Source organism: Pseudorca crassidens, chromosome 16, assembly GCF_039906515.1.
Source record: "Pseudorca crassidens isolate mPseCra1 chromosome 16, mPseCra1.hap1, whole genome shotgun sequence".
NCBI classification, from domain to species: domain Eukaryota; kingdom Metazoa; phylum Chordata; class Mammalia; order Artiodactyla; family Delphinidae; genus Pseudorca; species Pseudorca crassidens.
In genome coordinates this window covers 6,976,744-6,993,365 of record NC_090311.1, presented here as the reverse complement: position 1 = coordinate 6,993,365, position 16,622 = coordinate 6,976,744, and the positions used below count along the sequence as shown (strand labels likewise).

Below are 16,622 nucleotides of genomic sequence, written 5' to 3'. Positions count from 1 at the left end.
TGGTATCACTTTGCCTGTAAAGTGTAACAGCCAGTGTCACCCGGTTACATCTCCGTCTGCTGTGTTAGGAAGCATTATCGTCCTTACTGTTTTATGTTTCTCTCTGAAGTACCAGGAAAGGACTTTATGTGACTCAGTCCAAGAGAGCTTTGTATCACAGCCTAGAGCTGACAAGCACGGAATCCAACCCCACTGGCCACAGGACACAGGGCTGGGCCTAGGGTAAAGCTGTGAGGTACCTGGAGCATGACATGTACTAGCCGTCGGGTGGCCCTGAAAGTGAGTGCCACAGGAAAGCTTGCACCCTGGGGGCCTCCCTCTCCTCACCCTAGTCCCGATTTGCAGGACAGTTGGCCGGGGAATATTTTGAAAACCGAAGTGGATCTTAGTCATCAAGGACTCGCGTTTTCAGCCTAGCGTCATGCATTTTCTATACTCTTTTTAAATTAAAAAAAAAAAAATCTTGGCCTCCTTATGCTTCTCCCACCTCCCAAGTCAAACCAAACCGAAACAAAAAAGACACAACTCATTCCCTGAACTGAGTTCACATAGTGGGTTTTAATTAATTTAATTTTTCATAAATCAAACTTTTCTTTTGGGAGGTTTCTACTTTGTGCCAGGCCCTGGGCTATGACAGGAAAGGCTGGTGTGGCCCCCGCCTTCCAGGAGGGAATAACCTCATAGGACAAGGAATAAACCCATAAATCATTAAAGGCAAAAGGGAACTGGAAGATGCTGCAAGAGAGGGGCAGGTGCCTTCCATCCTTGCTCAGGGCAGGGAGGGAGCTCTTCTACCTCCAGGGAGAGTCTCAGGGGAGAGGAGGTGAAGGTTAGCACCCATCAGTTTCTATCACCCGGTTAATGGCGCACAATTATGACAACACGGCATCACAGGTAGGGAACTACAGGCACCCGTATCTGCTAAGTGCTTTATGGCACTTTCTCCTTTAATCCCCGTAAGAATCTGATGCACACACGTACACACACATGTGTACACATGTATACACATATATATTATATCTAATGTATTGTGTATGTATATTTCCCCCACTTTACAGATAAGAAAACTAAGGCTTGGAGAGAGGCTAAGTCACTTAATTGGGATTTATCATTATTAGCAGCTAGTAAGGATAAAAGCCAAGACTTGAACCAGCAGTCTCATGTCATAGCCCAAACATTAGCAGAGAAAAACGTTTCTTTACGTTAAATGGACTCATGTTGAGCCTTGAGTGGAACTATTTTGGCTCTTTTTATTTGGAATGTTACAATATTTAAGTGTGTTGAAAGGTATAGCTCGAAGCGTACTTTCCATCCTAAAGCGTGCGCGCTGACGGTCGTGAGGCTTCTGCTCTCACACAGGCGTGCGGGAGGACAGACCACACCACCCCTTTGTCCTTACATGTATTCATGGAGCTAAATAAGACTTTACCAGCTACAATAACACCCGTCAGTTATCTGTGCTATAGTGTAAACAATGAAATTCTTATTATGTACTCAGAAACCACAAAGCCATTTCCATGGAAACTCTGTTTTCATGTCATATCTTTAATGAATAGGTAATGAAAGAAATGCTGCATTTACAACTTCATTACTAGTTTAAAAAAATAGAAAGCACACACTCACACACATACAAACCCAGCCGTAAATTTGAATTATGGTCATTGTCATGTTTTAGAACACAGTGAACATCATAGGGGAATTTTCAAGGCTGTCATTTTGGATTGAGTGGATGGAGGGAAGACGAAAAAGAAAATATGTTGCCAAAAGCCTACCCACCATGCCAACAACTTGCAGTGTTAGTCTCACTCTTTATCTCATTATGATTTTAATAATTTTGGCACAGAATGAGTCCCCATGCCCAGGAACAAGTATGTTTGGGAGTGGAGAAGGGAAATGTCAAATAAAACCCTTGTTTCCTTCAGATACCCACAGCTGACCTGCCTCTTTTTTTAAGAGGATATGTTAAAAATGGTAGTCTTCTTCGAGCCTCTCCCATCACGAGAAGGTTGACGAGATAGGAATCTGATTTGCTGTTAAAGGATTGCTTTAATGTAACATAAAAGATTATCTATTCACTGCATCTAATTGCCGAGGGGAATCAGTTCTGTGACATCAGTGCAAGTATCTTAAAAAAGCCTTTTACAAGAATTATTAACAAAGAATGTGTAGCCTCCATTCTGATGGTCTGATCAAGACATGTGAGCAGGTCTGAAGGGACAGTGATAGAACCGCAGGGTGACAGGGAAGAGGAAAAGGCCATGACGCCGCCTCCACACACTCAGCTGCCCACCACCTCCCGGACAAGTAGACTGGTGCTTCCCTGCCACTGCGCACACCCCTCTCCACCCCGTGCCATGGATGGAATGTGCAGATGGGGTAAAACATCTCAGGGGCAATTCGATCGGCACAGAAAATTGTATAAAATCTTATTCCCATTCCGTCAAACCGTCCCGTCTTCCGATCCTTGCCCAGGTCAAGTGTCTGATAGCTCAGGAAATGTCTCATGTTTCCCGGCATGGTTATGTACCATCAGGCGACCTAGAAATGACGTCCAGTAGTTCATGGAGCAGCACGTCCTCATTCACTAGACCCCATCATTTGAGGTTTGTGATAATCTCAACGATAACTGGGCTGAAACTCATCTTCATCCATTACTGAAGAGAGCATGCTAAGAAAATCCACAGGGAAAGATTGATTTCAGAAAAGACACATATACTTCTTTCAAATGCCCTTGGTGGCGGGTGGGGGAATGCTCATTTGTCTAGAAAACATAACTTATCTGTTCATTAAAGTTCTTTCCCTGAGAGCTTTGGACAGGTGATTTTTTCTAGTGTAACTCTGAGTACTTGAAAATCATAAAGCTGCATTTCTTTAATAATACTCTACGGATGAGAGGCATCATGCTGTAATAAAGAAAAATATTGTTTGGGCTCCCTTTGAACTTGCTGTGTGGCCTCGGAAATTCCCTTCTCTGGGTTGTTTCCTTATCTATACATTGAATGGGTAGGACAAGATGGTCTCTGAGGTTTAATGTCTTGTGAATTCATGTGCTTTTCACCAAACCCCAGGCTGACCCACCTCTACTAGGCTGAAGCACAGAGGTGGCTGTGTGAGAAGCAGCTGGACACAAACACTGCCACTGGCAGGACCCCCAGGGCTCCCGACCTCATGGAAGCTCCTGCTCCTCAGCTCTGTCCACGGTCACTGCACTCTTTGTCCACACACGCCCATGGGGAGCTTCAGCCTCCCTGGGAGATGCTGTCCTGTGTCTTTGAGGCACCTTGATGTGAACTTATAAGGGCTACATTGTCAGTATTATATGAGCCAGCCTCTAACACACCCTCCAAACTCAGGACAATCCATCCAGCCATTTCTATGGGATAAACAGGAGCATCGACTCTGCAGGGGGTGGGGGGGAGGTCACGGCCCTGGACTTGCTGTCAGACCTTCGGGGCTTGGGGTCCAGCTCTGTGGACCTGGACAAATCACTCCAAGCTTCTCTCTGCAAGTGAGAACACCAATACCTACCCCCAAATATGTCTCTAGGTAGATCTGAGGACCACCCGAGAAAGTGGGGGTGGAATTGATTAATAACTGTAAAGTGAAATACAAGTATTACAGAAAAAACAGAGCAGACACACTCATCTCCCTCTTAGACTCAACAGGTTGCCAGCTGCTGTCAGTCCCAGCACTGACCCCCTGCGGGCACCTACCATATTCAAGTTAGGTCGGGTCATGGCTATATTCTGCCACATTCCTCTGTTTAACGCTTTCTTTTTCCTTCTTTCTTTTTATAGATTAGCCTTTTTCTTTCCTTAGTTCTACTCATAGCACCTTCCACAGTGTTGGGCAGAAAGAATTCCACAATTATAATACTTTACATATGTTTTGGTCATTTGACAACAAACAATTATAGAATCTATACAAAATACAAAGTGGTGGGCTTCCCTGGTGGCGCAGTGGCTGGGAGTCCGCCTGCCGATGCAGGGGATGCGGGATCGTGCCCCGGCCGGGAGGATCCCACATGCCGCAGAGCTGCTGGGCCCATGAGCCATGGCTGCTGGGCCTGCGCGTCCGGAGCCTGTGCTCCGCGGCGGGAGGGGCCACAGCAGTGAGAGGCCCGCGTATCGCAAAAAAAAAAATACAAAGTGGTTTTTCCCTATAGATGAGGCACATTCTAAAGGGCAAAAGATCCTTTAGATGAGCACTTTCATTTCTGGAATTCTACCCTAAGGATATAATCCAAAATATATAAAAAAATTTATATGTAAATATGTTCATTGAAGAGTTATTTATAATAGGGAAAATTTTAATTAATATAAATGTCCAAAAGAGGAAAAGGAGTCAATAAATTTGAGTGTCTCAACTATGTAGATTATAGTGCAGCCATTGGAAACAGTATCTGAAAGAGTAGAAGTGCTACAGTTTCACATGCAGGCAGGAAAAAAACAGAATGCAGAATTATAGACTCACCCCTAATCCATTTATTCAACAAACATCTCTTGAGCACGTGCCATGTACCAGGCATTGTTACAGGCTTGGAAGTAGAGCCCTGCACAAGGCATGTGGTCTCCAAGCTCTAGTGGAAGAAACTTCACACCAGCGTAGGGGGGAATGGGTGGAGATCTAAAATAAGCCAGCAAATAAACAAACAAGAGAAATGCCAGGTGGTGAGAGAGCTGCACAGAGAGAAAGGACTGGGGCCATCAGGGAAAGCCTCTCTGTGGATGGGATATCTGAGCTGAGGTCTGAATTACAATCCGGAAACACACCTGACAATACCAATAGGACAAGCACTCCAGGCAGAGAAAAGAGCCAGTGCAAAGGTCCTGAGGTGGGAACAAGGGTGGATCATTTGAGGAATAGACAGAGGGCACAGTGGCCAGGGGGACATTTATGAGTGAAGGTTGGAAAGGAAAGCAGGGCCATGTTCTGAGGCCTTATTAGTAGGGGAGTCAGCCAGGAGGCTGAGATGAAGATAGAAGGAACCACAGGAGAGGGTGGTATGTGGGACCCCAGGTGGGGGATGGAACACTCAGCTGAGGGCCATGCAGCAAGGGGTCAGAGGGGTGGGAACAGAGAAGAGCACGTTTTCACAACACGGAGACAGTTGAGGACACCAGTAAGAGACATGTATCTCCCTGACACCAAATCAGAAGCCTGGCTGGAGCAGGTCAAGGACATGGGGACAGAGACTGCAGTCAGTTCTTCCAAGGAGTTCTGATGAGATGGGAGTAGAGAACAGGGTAATAGGTAGAGGTGATGCAGGGCCCTGGGAAGCCTTTTCGCTGCCAAGATAAGCACTAGTGGAGCTCTTTTATGCTGTTGGGAGTGAGGAGGGAGACGCCGATGATTCAGGAGAGGAGAAGCGAGTCACTGAGAGGGTGCTCCGGTAGGAGAAGGACCGGCCTGGATGCACATGGTGGGGGGCAGGGGCCACTGGGTTGGTGGTGCTGGTCATGGGAAGATGGGGCCATGACTCTCACTGCTCCTATTTCCCCAACTAAGAATAGTTACCAGGTAAGACAGGAGAGGTGTGTGTGTGTGTGTGTGTGTGTGTGTGTGTGTGTGTGTGTGTGTGTGTGTAAGTGATTTCAGAAGGAAGAAGTTATGAAGCAGGGACACGTTGGGTGTCCATTAGGATTCGTCACTGTGAGTTTTACACTCTGGTGAGAATGGCCATCATCAAAAAGCCTATAAACAATAAATGCTGGAGATGGTGTGGAGAAAAGGGAACCTCCTGCACTGCTGGTGGGAATGTGAATTGGTGCAGACACTATGGAGGCTCCTTAAAAAACTACAAATAGAGCTACCATATGATCCTGCAGTCCCACTCCTGGGCATATATCCAGAGAAAAACATACTTTGAAAAGTTACATGCACCCCAATGTTCATTGCAGCACTGTTTACAATAGCCAAGACATGGAAGCAACCTAAATATCTACCAACAGATAAATGGATAAAGAAGATGTGGTACATATATACAGTGGAATATTACTCGGCCATAAAAAGGAATGAAATAGTGCCATTTGCAGCAACATGGATGGACCTAGAGATTGTCATACTGAGTGAAGTAAGTCAGAGAAAGACAAATATCATATGATATTGCTTATATGTGGAATCTAAAAAAATGACACAAATAAACTTACTTACAAAAGAGAAATAGACTCACAGACTTAGAAAACAAACTTATGGTTACCAAGGTGAAAGGTCAGGGGGAGGGATAAATTAGGAGGTTTGGGTTAACATATATACACTACTATATATATAATAGATAATCAATAAGGACCTACTATATAGCACAAGGAACTCTATTCAATACTCTGTAATAGCCTATATGGGAAAAGAATCTGAAAAAGAATGGATATATGTATATGTATAACTAAATCACTTTGCTGTACACCTGAAACTAACACAACATTGTAAATCAAATTTACTGCAATATAAAAAAAAATTTATGGCTGAGGGTTTTGAAGTCTCCCCCACCGCCAGCATGACTGTGAGCTTCTCTCTAACAATGTCCAGCTGCTCAGGTGGGCATGGGGTGGGAGGTGTGACCAGGATGCTTACATGTACCTAATGCCCAAACCAAAAAATGGTGAGGAGATAGACCAAAACGCTTGTGGTGGGTGTTTTTCAGTGGTGAGATCATGGTGAGATTTCTTTTCTCCTTTCAATTTTATATATCTTCCAAATTTCCTATATGGAGTTTTAATAATAGTGGGCAAATAATTATAGTTTTTAAAAGAAAAAATATGGATGAGGGTGGTTACAACTCCCCATATGTCAGATATTTTTCATCTGGCAGGGTTGCTCAGTGATGGTCCAGCAAAATATTCAAATCAGCTGGAGAGTATTTCCAATTCACTTTTTTTTTTCGGTACGTGGGCCTCTCACTGCCATGGCCTCTCCCGCTGCGGAGCACAGGCTCCGGACGCGCAGGCTCAGCGGCCATGGCTCACGGGCCCAGCCGCCCGCGGCATGTGAGATCTTCCTGGACCGGGGCACGAACCCGTGTCCTCTGCATCGGCAGGCGGACTCTCAACCACTGCGTCACCAGGGAAGCCCTCCAATTCACTTTTTAAAAGTCAACTTTGTATTCTGTGTAATTTGAGATTTAAAGAAAAGTTGCAAAGATAGAGAGTTTCTATGTACCATTCATCCAGATTCCATAAATTGACAACATCTTACATAAACATGCTGCATTTGTCAAAATTAAGAAACTATCACTGGTGCAGTACTATAAACTAAGTCACAGACTGTAATTGAATTTTGCCGGTTTTCCCACTAACATCCTCTTTCTCTTCCAGGATCTAATCTGGGAAACCACATTGCATTTAGCCAATTAGCTCTAAAAGATTCCTTGGCCAATGTGCAAAAATTGTTAGTTTTATCTACTCCATAGTGTCACTGTGAGAATTAACTGAAGAAATCTGTAGGAAAAAGCTGTGTAAACTGCAAAGTGTGACACTGTACTGAATGATGATGATGATGATGATACAAACTTCACATTGTTAAACCCGTGTGCTGAAATTGAAGGGGAAATGAGAATAGAAACTTGCATTTGTAGACCATCTTGTACTTCTTTAAGTGCCTCAAAGTCTCATCTGCTAATAAAAAGCCATCATATATTGTTTACTGTATATGTCAAGCACTGTGTTGTGCGTATATTAGTTTCCTGATGCTGCTGTAACAAAGTGCCACAAACTGGGTAGCTTAAAACAGCGTAAGTTTACGGTCTCACAGTTCCAGAGGCGGAAGTGCAAAATGAAGGTGTTAGCAGGGTTGCATCCTTTTCGGTGGCTCTGAGGGAGAATCTCTTCCATGCCTCTATTTTAGCTTCTTGGGGTTGCCGGCAATCCCTGGCTTTTTTTGGATTGTAGAAGCATCATTCAAATCTTTGCTTCTGTCATCACAGGTGTTCTCTCTCTCTCTCTCTCTCTGTCTTTCTCTGTGGCTCTGTGTCCAAATTTCTCACTTCCTATAAGGGCACCAGGCATTGGAATAGGGCCCACCGTTATACAGCACAACCTCATTGTAACTGTTATGTCTGCAAAGACCTTATTTCCAAACAAAGTCACATGCACAGGTTCTGGGTGGGCCTGAATTTTAGGGGGACACTAGTCAACCCAGTACAGAGCTCTAATTCATTAACTCATTTCAAAGGACTCATCAACTTTACGAGGCAGATACTTTTATTACTCCCAATTTATAGACAGAAAAACTGAGGCTTAGAAATTAGAAAGGTCAGTAACTTGCCCGAAGTCCAATAGCCTTAAGTGGCCATGAGCAAACCGGTCTCTCAAGCTCCGTCTTCTTTACCACTATCCCAGTGTTTCTCAAACTGGGGTTAAAGGTCATATTCTTGGGATTCTTCTAAGTCTCAACGATAAGTTAAAGTTTTTGTTCTTTTATTCTGACAATACTCTCCTAAAACCCACGTCAACATATTACGGAAACTTGCCATGTAACCAAATGCTGTGCCCAGTGCCCAGCCTTGTAATTGTGGGTAGGATGGAGTTGGGGTCAGGGCCAACCACGAGCAAACAGAGGACGGCACATGTAAAGAACACCTCTCGCCAGGTGAAGCCCAGATGATGTCATGACATGCCAGGCAAGTTCAGGATCCCGGGGAGGTGAACTTGGAAAAGCTCCTGTGACAGAGGGAGGTGAGGGGGCATCAGAGGCAGACACTCAGGAGTCGAGACCTTGAGAACCCCCAGCCCCGCCTGCCCAGGAGCACCCCAAGGAGAGTCAGGCGGTTTAATTCGGGCACAGCAACATCATCTGTCACGTTAAACTCAAGCTTTTAATTGGACTTCTATAGTTTCCTGGTTTTGTTTGTATTGAATCTTTAAATTTGCTTTGGTTTTTATAGATGTATAAGAGCTATAACCATAAGGAAATTGTACCTAATTTATGTTTGCACATATCTGAGTAATATTATAATAAAAAGAATTAAGGTCAACCCAAGGAATTCATGAAGTTTTGTTCTAGATGGAGAAAAACCAGCCTCTGCTCTGTCTTGCTTCCCGGTTTCACTCCTGCCAGGACCTACCAAGGACAATGTGCTCTCACCCCACTTTGCGGGGAGGAAACCTTGTCCCCAGGAAGGCAGGTAAGTTCCCAAGTGACATCACACAGGTGGTTTATAGGAGAGCTGCGAGGACCCACCAATCGGTCAGGACTCCAAGCAGTATGGGGCAGAAAACTCAATTCAAACTAGCTAAAAATTTAAAGGGAATTTATTGGTGCATATGACTACATAAATCAGGAGTAAAGCTTACTTTGGGTTGGTTTTGTTATGGGGTTCAGTATATGACCAGGACTTGGGTTACCTCTTCTTCTTAGCTCCTCCACTATTTCCCAGGTCAGCTTTGTCCCCAGGGTCCCAAGATGGCCAACAGCAGCTTCCTGGACTTGGTGCTTCTCCACTCAAGCCCAGTGGGGACATAGCAGCCTAGAGGAAACCCCCATGCACCCTCTTGGCTCTGACTGGGCTGCATGCCCATATCCAAAGCAACCCTAGACCCAGGGGAAAATGTGCGCTAGTTGCCTTACATCTAGGTTATGTGCTCCTCTCAGAGCCAGGAGCGTGGATAAGGCCACCAGAAGTGCATGGACTGGGGGTGACATTCCCCAGAAGGGAACTGCGTGAAGTTACTGAGAAAAGAGTAAATGGAGGCTGGACACAAACCTAACAGACGTTAATGTGAAAAAACACAGTGGTTGCAAGCTCTTATCTGAGTTTTTATCCCAACTCTACCACTTTTCTTGTTGTGCAACCTTGAGCATCTTGACTTCTCAATACCTCAGTGTCTTCAGCTGTCAAATGCAGATCATGATAATATCTATATCTTAGTGTTTGGGGGGCAGGGTAAAAATTAAATCAGATAATACTGATTAGCCCAGCATCTGGGAAATAGAAGTCCTCACCAAATGTTAGCTGTTATTCACACCAGTTTTTAATCTGGTCCCAAAACACAGAGGCCAATGGTGAGGATAATAATGTCCAGGGTAAGGGCTGGTGGGGGATCCTGAGCTTGACAGGTGAAAAACCTGTACTTACTCAGAAGAAATACACCTCGCTCATCCCCTAATCATAAAACCTCTTAAAACTGGTGTTGGTGGAATAAACAAATGAAACTTAATTTAACTTAAAAGCTGTTGCACAGCAAAGGAAACCATCAACAAAACGGAAAGACAACAACTGAATGGGAGAAAATATTTGCAAATGATATGACTGATAAGGGCTTAATATCCAAAATATATAAACAGCTCATACAACTCAATATCAAAGAAAACAAACAACCCAGTGAAAAAAAAATAGGCAGAAGACCTGAATAGATATTTTTCCAAAGAAGACATACAGATGCGCAACAGGTACATGAAAATATGCTCAACATCACTAATCATCAGAGAAATGCAAATCAAAACCACAATGAGATATCACCTCACACCAGTCAGAATGGCTATCATCAAAGAGTCTATAAATAACAAATGTTGGCAAGGATGTGGAGAAAAGGGAGCCCTCCAACACTGCTGATGGTATTGTGAATTTGTGCAGCCATTATGAAAACAGTATGGAGGTTCCTCAAAAAACTAAATATAGAACTACTATATAATCCAGCAATTCCACTCCTGGGTATATAACTGAAGAAAATGAAACACTAATTTGAAAGAATACATGCACACCAATGTTCATAGCAGTATTATTTACAATTGCCAAGATATGGAAGCAACCTAAGTATCCATCAACAGATGAATGGATAAAGAAGATATGACATATATATATATAATATATATATACACATATATAACATATACACAATGGAATATTACTCAGCCATAAGAAGAGTGAAATTCTGCCATTTGTAACAACATGGATGGACCTAGAGGGTATTATGCTTCATGGGTATTATTAATTAGTATTATGCTTAGAGGGTATTATTATGCTAAGTCAGACAGAGAAAGACATAAATACTCTATGTTATCACTTATATGTGGAACCTAAAAAAAAAACCACAAACAAATGAATGTATATAACAATACAGAAACAGACGCAGATACAGAGAACAAACTAGTGGTCACCAGTGGGGAGAGGGAAGGAGGGAGGGGAAAGAGAGGAGTATGGGATTAAGAGATGTAAACTACTACGTATAAATCAGATAAGCAACAAGGATATATTGTACAGCACAGGGAAATATAGTCATTATTTTGTAATAACTTTAAATGGAGTTTAATCTATAAAAATATTGAATCACTATGTGGTACACCTGAAACTAATATAATATTGTAAATCAACTATACTTATGTTAAAAAAGTGGGGTTGGTGGCAAGGTTTCCTTAAAGGTGGAGAAGTTCAGGTTCATAGATGTCCTGTGTCAACAACGCAATGCATGCCCCTGTGTGGGCGGGTGTGCATGGGCGTGTGCATGTATGTAGAACATGTGTGTGAGTATATGGACATGTGAGTGTGTGTGTGTGTGTGTGTGTGTGTGTGTGTGTGTGTGTAGGGGATCTGGAATAGTGATTTTTTAAAAATTGGGGTATAGTTGCTTTACAATGTTGTGTTAGTTTCTGCTAGTTTCTGCTGTACAATGAAGTGAATCAGCTATACATATACATATATCCCCTCCCTCTTGGACCTCCCTCCTACTGCCCCCCATCCCACCCATCTAGGTCACCACAGAGCACCAAGCTGAGCTCCCCGTGCTATACAGCAGGTTCCCACTAGCTATCTAACTTACACATGGTAGTGTCTATATGTCAATCCCAATCTCCTGATTCATTACCCCTTCCCCCCACCTCCCGGTGTCCACACATCTGTTCTCTACGTCTGTGTCTCTATTCCTGCCCTGCAAATAGGTTCATCTGTACCATTTTTCTAGGAATAGTGATTTGAGGTCCTCAGAGCAAGCTCAGTTTTGGAACCACGCAGGTAAGAGGATACCAAAAGGCAGGTGGTCTGTGGGGACAAAAGCCTATGAACCCTGGAAACTGCCAGAGGCAAACGTATGGCTCAGGGACCCCCAGGCCTCGCCTTTCTCCCTCCCAGTGAGGCTGTGATCTTGCTGCTACTGACTCTGGTTCAAGGACCAGGAGGACCCCAGGTGTAAAACTGTCCCTTAAACAGAAGTGACTGGAGAGAATGTGTGAGTCTCTCAGCATGTGGTGGGAATCTGAGTATAAACAGGCAGTGGAGTAGCAGGAATTCCTCTGTTTTCTTTGCAACTCTGTTGGGACCCAGCTGTGCCGTGCAGGGAATGAGGTGAATGGGAAAGGCCAAAACCCAAATCCAAACCCCAAACCAAAGCAAACAGCAAAATCTTTGCCAGTGCACTTCGCACCTGCTTCTGCTCTGTGGAGCTGCCCCGCTCCTCACACCAGGTTCTGAATCCTGGGGACTTTTACCAGGGTGTGTGTGTGTGCGTGTGTGGTGTGTGTGTGTGTGTGTGTGTGTGTGGTGTGTGTGTGTGTGTGTGTGTGGTGTGTGTGTGTGGTGTGTGTGTGTGGTGTGTGTGTGTGTGTGAGTGTGTGTGTGTGTGTGTGTCACTCCCTTGGCTGTCGAGGCAGTATCTTTCCCTAGGCTGCATAGGGTGATGTGCCAATGAGCAATATTCCTTAGGATGGGGACAGAGAACACTCTTCAGCCTTGTTCATCTGTAAAAAGGATGTTCTGTTTCAACTAGTTCCAGGTGATCACAGAAATTCACCAAGGTGATTTAGATGCCTTAAACATTCTGTTAAAAGTTTTGGTTTTCTAGATAGGGTTCTAATTCAAGCTCATGTTGAAAATTTAATTAAAAACCATGAAAAGGAAATGCAGGGAATAAATCAGTGAGGGGGCTGCTCAGGCGAGCACATCTTTTTAACGGCAGGTTTCTTTCTGATAGGCAATCTGAGGATCTGCTGCATGAAGGATTGAGAATCGTTCTTAAAGATGAAACTGCAAAAAATAATGTGTGGTAATGCCTTCTCAGAGTCATCTGATTCATAACCAGGGTAAAAATGGAAGGGCATAATTACTGCTGTGCACCAAAATTTATGTAAAGAAGGTTTATCGTTGTGCATTCATAGTGCTGAAAATTGGGAAATAATCTAACTTTCTAAAATAGGAGAACAGTTAAATCATGTTATTTTCACATGCTGGTCTTTCATGTAGTTATTAAGAATCAAATTTGAAAAATATTTAATGAAAGGCAAATACCTATGACTCAATGCCCAGTTTAAAAAAGGAGGGTTCAAAACTCTGTATATTGTATGATCCCAATTTTGTGTTAAAATATACAGAGAAAAGACTGGAAGGAAATCTTTAATATGATAACAATGGAAGTGAAATGTATGTCTTCACTGCTGAGTGGGGAAATTGGTGGTATTCTTCTTTCTTCTTCATGCTTTCTTTACAAAACTTTTGCAAATGCACATATGTGTGCATATATATATATACGTGTATACATCATACATATAATGTGATATAAACATTATGTATATATCACATTTATAATCAGAAGGCATTTGTTTTTTTTTTTTAATTTGGCCATGCAGGGCAGCATGTAGGATCTTAGTTCCCTGACCAGGGATCGAACCCGTGTCCCCTACGTTGGAAGCGTGGAGCCTTAACCACTGGACCGCCAGGGAAGTCCCTCAGAAGGCAGTTTTGAAGATATTCAGAATAATGGGAAATGGACACTGGGGCTACAAGTACATATTATCAGTAGATTAAGAGCTTGGACAGTTATCTTGAGAACCCTCACTGAGCTGTGGGAAAATTCAAAAAATCAAGTCTTCCTGACTCTAAAAAAGCTTCCCTTCACTCTGCCTCTTGCTGATGACTGCAAAGTTTTGCCTTCCTCCTTCCTTTTACACCGAGCCTTCTTTTTTTTTTTTTAAACTTTTTATTTTATATTGGAGTAGAATTGATTAACAGTGTTGTGTTAGTTTCAGGTGTACAACAAAGTGATTCGGTTATACATATACATGTATCTATTCTTTTTCAAATTCTTTTCCTAATAAGGTTGTTATAGAATATTGTGCAGCGTTCCCTGTGCTGTACAGTAGGTCCTTGTTGGTTATCCATTTTAAATATAGCCGTGTGGACATGTCAATCCCAAACACCCAGCCGTCCTGAGCTTCCCACGTGCACCATCTCTCTGCACCTCCGCTTCTCTGACCTGGTGATGATTTGACTTCTACTCCTCAGCTCCATGGACAGTCTTCTCCTTTAGAACGCTGGTGACCTCCTGATGTTTGAATCCTCATTTGTCTTAGTCAGCTTGGGCTGCCGTAACAGACCCAGAACCTGGTGGCCTTAAACAACAGATACTTATTCTCACACAGTTCTGGAGGCTGGATGTACAAGATCAAGATGCTGGCAGGTTTGGTTTCTGGTGAGACCGCTCTCCCTGGTTTGCAGATAGTCACCGTCTCGTTGTGTCCTCACATGGCCTTTCCTTTGTACAAGCACACTCTTTGTGTCTCTTTCTCTTCTTAAAAGGACACCAGTCCTATTGGCTTAAGGGCCCACCCTTACAACCACATTTAACTTTACCTCCTTAAAGGCCCTATCTCCAAATACAGTTACAGTGGGAGTCAGGGCTTCAACATGTGGATTTTAGGGGGGACACCATTCAGTCCATGACACCATCCTGCCAGCACTGACAGCTCTGTGTCCACCATCTTCCACTTAGCTTCTAGGTACCATGCTCTTCTGCTTCTGTCTGCCTCTCTGGTATTTCTTCTCTAGCTTATTCACTATTATACTTTTTTTTTTTTTTGGCTGCATTGGGTCTTAGTTGCAGCATGCGGGATCTTTGCTGTGGCATGCAGGGATCTTTCGTTGTGTCACATGGGTTTCTCTCTAGTTGTGCTGCGTGGGCTTCTCTCTAGTCGTGGCATGTGGGGTTTCTCTCTCTAGTTGTGGCGTGCAGGCTCCAGGGCACATGGGCTCTGTAGTGGCACGCGGGTTCCAGAGTGCGTGGGCTCTGTAGTTTGTGGCATGCAGGCTCTCTAGTTGAGGCGTGTGAGCTCGGTAGTTGTGGTGCGCGGGCTTAGTTGCCCCGAGGCATGTGGGATCTTAGTTCCCTGACCAGGGATCAAAACTGCATCCTGCATTGGAAGGCAGATTCTTTTCCAGTGGACCACTGGGGAAGTCCCACTATTACACATTTTGAATTTGCTTCTTAAATGTTCAGGCTCCTGGGGCCCTCCCTGGCCCCCCTGTTGTCTTATCCTGAGTGATCTCATCAATCTCTGGAGGTCTATGTGCTGATGATGCCCAAATCTCCACCTCTGACTCTCAACTTCTCTCCCCAGCTCCTATCCCAACATTCGTACTGCCTACACCAGTCATTCTTAACTGGGGACAATTCTGTCTCGCAGGGGACATTTGGCCATGTCTGCAGATGTTTTTGGTCATCTCAGCTGGGACTGGGGGCGCTACTGGCATCTGTGGTTGCTGCTAAACATCCTACAGTGCAGAGGACAGAATGATCCAGCCCCCAAAGTCAACAGTACTGAGGCCGAGAAACCCTAGCTACACCTTGGCTGAAAGTGTCCCCATCTCCTCTGTTTCCCAAACACGAACCTTCCTTTCCAAGCTGTGCCCCTCACACCAAGGTCATCCAGATGAATTCCCAGCTCCCACACCCTCTTCACCCACTGCCTCAGCTGGGGGATCATTTAGTCTCCCTGATGCTGCAAATTCTTTGGGCTCAAGACTCGCTCCTCTCTACATGCTGTTTTTCTGCTTCTGGAAGATCTTTTTTTTTTCAATTTGAAAAATATGTCAAAGCATACATTGGGGAAAAAAATCATCACAATCTCACACTTGATAGGTGAAGTAAAAAGCCCTTCAGTCCCTCTAATTTCACCCCTGACAGATAACCACTGATGATAGTTTGGAGTGTACCCTCCTAGTTATTTTTTCTGAAAGGATATGACTATAGACATGCACACTTAAAAAAAATAAATAGGGGCTAATCGGCGGCGTTTGCGGAGGCTGAAGAGTTTAGGGCGTCTGTACTAGTTGCTGCTTTTGGCGCGAAAAATGCTGGGTCTGGCGGCCGCAAGCCCTGCCCCGTCGAGTCGCAGAAGAAGCCTCTGAAGCCCTGCTGCGCCTGCCCGGAGACCAAGAAGGCGCGCGATGCGTGCATCATTGAGAAAGGAGAAGAGAACTGTGGATCCCTAATTGAGGCCCACAAGGAATGCATGAGAGCCCTGGGATTTAAGATATGAAATGGTGGTCTGCTCTGGGAATTAATAATTCCTGAAAAATGAAGAAGATTTAATAACTTTGGGAGCTCTTTGATGAACACTGATAAATTTAAAAATATTTATAACTTATTAAAAAAAAAGAGAATATCCCTGGTAAAATATAAATAAATAAATAAAAGGGAATTGTGCTATATGTATTGTTCTGCAAATCGTTTTCGTCCTTTAAAATTATATCATTTCCCAGGTCAGTATATACAGCTTTTCCTCATTCTTTCTTTCTTTCTTTCTTTTTTTTTTTTTTTTTTTTTTTGCGGTACGCGGGCCTCTCACTGTTGTGGCCTCTCCCGTTGCGGAGCACAGGCTCCGGACGCGCAGGCTCAGCGGCCATGGCTCACAGGCCCAGCCGC

The 16,622-nt window shown here is 43.9% G+C and overlaps 1 pseudogene; it reads left to right on the top strand.

The window, feature by feature from the left end:
* Positions 1 to 15,980: 15,980 nt before the first annotated feature.
* LOC137208372 (cytochrome c oxidase copper chaperone pseudogene) lies at positions 15,981 to 16,364 on the top strand (annotated as a pseudogene).
* Positions 16,365 to 16,622: the final 258 nt, after the last annotated feature.